The sequence below is a fragment of the Anarrhichthys ocellatus genome, unplaced genomic scaffold, assembly GCF_004355925.1.
Source record: "Anarrhichthys ocellatus isolate YVR2014 unplaced genomic scaffold, GSC_Weel_1.0 scaffold5, whole genome shotgun sequence".
NCBI lineage: Eukaryota > Metazoa > Chordata > Actinopteri > Perciformes > Anarhichadidae > Anarrhichthys > Anarrhichthys ocellatus.
The window spans coordinates 1,624,982-1,628,281 of record NW_022280035.1 but is presented as its reverse complement, the minus strand read 5'-3'; the positions used below and the strand labels follow the sequence as shown (position 1 = coordinate 1,628,281).

Here is a 3,300-nt window from a genome sequence, read left to right as displayed (position 1 = left end):
TGTGAAAACAATTCGTTTTCAGCCAAAGAGTTGTGCCTTCAGCCAAATTCATGGTTTCCTTTTCCTCCGCAACAAGTGTTGTACATTTAACATTAAAAAAATGAAATATCCACATTTTTTTATTTTTGTATTTCACCATTAACTTCACTTCTGATATTTATTTTTAGGCGAGAAATCCACTGTAATATAATATGATAACAATAATACATTTACCAACAAATACAAACCACTGCACAGCAGGTAGCCCACAGATGGCTCTAACAGGATGTTCATGTTTTTTTGTATTCTTTTGAAGGCTTCTGGAAGCCTGTTGTCCTCGTGTGACTGGAGAGACCTGGATGTGATCTGTGGCGGTCTGTGATGGGAACTGGGACTTAGGACATGAAATGATCCAAGTTTAAGAACACTGCACCTGTTGACACTTTACGTATATTTACTATTCTGACATAACAGACACAGTCTCTGCACATGCGCAATATTTGCGAAAGTATATAATAGGAGACAACAAGCAAAAAACGTTATTTTAAAAGATGTACTTTGGACCTTTGAGTAACACATCTGAGAACCCACTTTTGATTCGTCACGTTCGACACAGGTGAAAGACACAGGTGAAAGACACAGGTGAAAGTAATATGATTAGTTATGTCTGAGCTCGTCAGCTGCCTCGGTTTCAGGGTCCTGGTGGAGGTCCTGTTCAAAGCAGTCTTTTTTTGACATACATGGCCCCGCTGGGTGAAAACACGTGATTAATGAATTATGGCCCCATTCCATTTAGGTGAGTCAGGCCTCCCGGTGTTGTGGTCTTACACACTAAACAGATTGGGACCATAATTCATTGTTTTTTATTAACACCACCTATGTTGACCCTGCCGTGATATGTCGTAAAGGTTGTGTTACGCATGCGGGCTCACTTTCACACATTTGAATAGAGCAGAGCCATCATTTAAGTTATTAATAGCCTGACTGTGCTGATCTGTGCTTTTCCTGTTATAAGTCAAAGGACTGCAGTGAAAATGAAAGGGAGACTGTCACAGAAGGCGTCAGTGTATTTGTAACATGCTGTTACAATCTCACCTATTTCACTTAATAACTTCAACGACAGATGTTGATTGTAGAATCAACCGCATGCATTGAATAGTTGGGCTGCATGCCGGGAACCAACAATACATTCTTGTAACTTTTTTTTATTGTTTTCATGTCTAAAAGTATTATTTTCAAGGATGTCAGCACATTTTTTCTCAGTTGGCGTAGGATAGATTGACAGTAAGGGAAAGTAACAGTGTACAGTATTGCATCTATTCTAGCCTTTGGGAATATTTTTGTGTTTTACAAATTTCTCTGCGTGATTCCGAGTATTTTAATATATATATTGGTTGGCGCATATTGTTGTTTGACGATGTTAAGACGATGAGCTGTAGTTGGTTAGTGCTCTCTGTGGAGGAATGTCGTTTTTGATTTTGTGAAGAAAGAAAAGATGGACGGATAATATAAAAAATGTTGTTTTAATGACCAGTTTATTGCAGTCCTGTAGTGAATAATCAAAAAAGTGTGAGAAGAAATGTGGTAAATGTTCCTTAAGGGTCCTAAATTAAATAATAAAGCATGCTTAAACATTAAAATATAATTATTAAATGACAGTTTTTAATTGTATTTAGAAAAAGAAAAAAACTGCCTACCCCAGCTTTATTCTAAGACGGCTTGATTTAATGAAAGGCAGTTAAGGCTTTCTAGCTACTGACAATGAAATCGAACTCGGCAATTCTTAAAAACTTAAATCAGGAATTTATGGACAACAAAGAATTAAGCTGGTAGTCGTGCACATTTACACCAGTGCTCGAATAGTTTCCTAAAAAGTATCCCGTCGTTAAACACGTACCCAAATACAAAAGACAAACTCTTCTGTCTTAGAGCCAGGACAACAGAACGGGCTAATTGTAATGACTTATAATGTAATTACTACAGGGTGGCCTAATTTTGAGTTGGATGTTCCCATTATCCAATCTTTCTGTTTGGATGTCTGTGGATCTGATTTGGATCAGCTCTGCAATGCAGTTGACATTTAGGAAATAACCTTCCAGTCAGTGGAGGGCGGTTTTTTGTGTGTTCCTTTGTACCTCCTATCTCTGCTCACGATGTTCTGTGATGCCCTCTGTCCGTCTGCTGCTGAACAGACCTTTTGACTCTGTTGACCTTAGAAGTAACCGGGCTGAGCTGTAGATCAGCAGCCTACATACATCTGACATACGATACAGGCTTCTACAAATCAGAGCATTATGCACCGACTGGCACGCTTTCTCTGTCTCTCTCTCTCTCTGTCTGTCTCTGTTTGTCTCTTTGTCTCTGTCTCCCTCTGTCTTTCTGTCTGTCTCTCTGTCTCTCTCTCTCTCTCTCTTCCTCTCTCTCTCTCTCTCTCTGTCTGTCTCTCTTTGTCTCTGTCTCTCTCTCTTTCTCTCCCTCTCTGTCTCTGTCTCGTTCTCTTTGTCTCTGTCTCTCTCTCTTTCTCTCCCTCTCTGTCTCTGTCTGTCTCTCTTTGTCTCTGTCTCTCTCTCTTTCTCTCCCTCTCTCTCTCTGTCTCTGTACAGATGCCCCATCTGCTGAAGAAACTTTTTGGCTGTTCTCCAAAAAATAAATATCTGTCTTGTGGCAAGTAAATATATTGTGCAGGAAATCGTGTCCAATACATAAGCCAGACTGATACGTACGACACATGCACTGTCTCATTTTTTTGTTTTCAACATGTTGAATCAGTATGCTGATTAATACAAAGATTACGAATACCTTGGAAAGTCTGAACTGTCGGCACCACTGAGGTCTCTGCACCCTCAACGTGATTGACAAACCCTCGATGCAGATCTACGTCCTCTCATTTTGAACTGAGGACAGACCAGTAGGCAACCTCCGGTTCTGAAAAGTGAAGCCAAAAAACATACCTCTGGTTGTATAGAAGTCTATGAGAAAATGACTCTACTTCTCTCTTGATTTATTACCTCAGTAAACATTGTAAACATGAGTTTATGGTCTCAATCTCTAGTTTCAAGTCTTCTTCAATACAGCATGATGTTCATTTAGTATTTTTTATCTTCGGAAAAAGTTCCCGAGTACTTCTTCCACAACTGATATGGGCAACCCAGGAACAACTTAATACCCTGAAAAAACCAGCAGCTCCCAGAGTGTTCGACCAGTCTGAAGTAGGCTGAGGTTAGTGCATGGCTAATTCACCGGTGTTAGCATCCATTTGCCAGCTCTGGTAAAGACTAAGCTAAAGTAAATGATTCAAACTAAATTTGGTAAGACGTGAGA

At 39.7% G+C, this 3,300-nt stretch overlaps 1 protein-coding gene across 1 annotated transcript in view; it reads left to right on the top strand.

Annotated features, from left to right (window-relative positions):
• Positions 1 to 1,449, top strand: part of eif2d (eukaryotic translation initiation factor 2D) — an 8,933-nt gene extending 7,484 nt beyond the window's left edge. The window contains exon 10 of the transcript XR_004212688.1: positions 296 to 1,449. The gene's annotated coding sequence lies outside the window, so the exon portion shown is untranslated. The remainder of the gene's footprint in view (positions 1 to 295) is intronic.
• Positions 1,450 to 3,300: the final 1,851 nt, after the last annotated feature.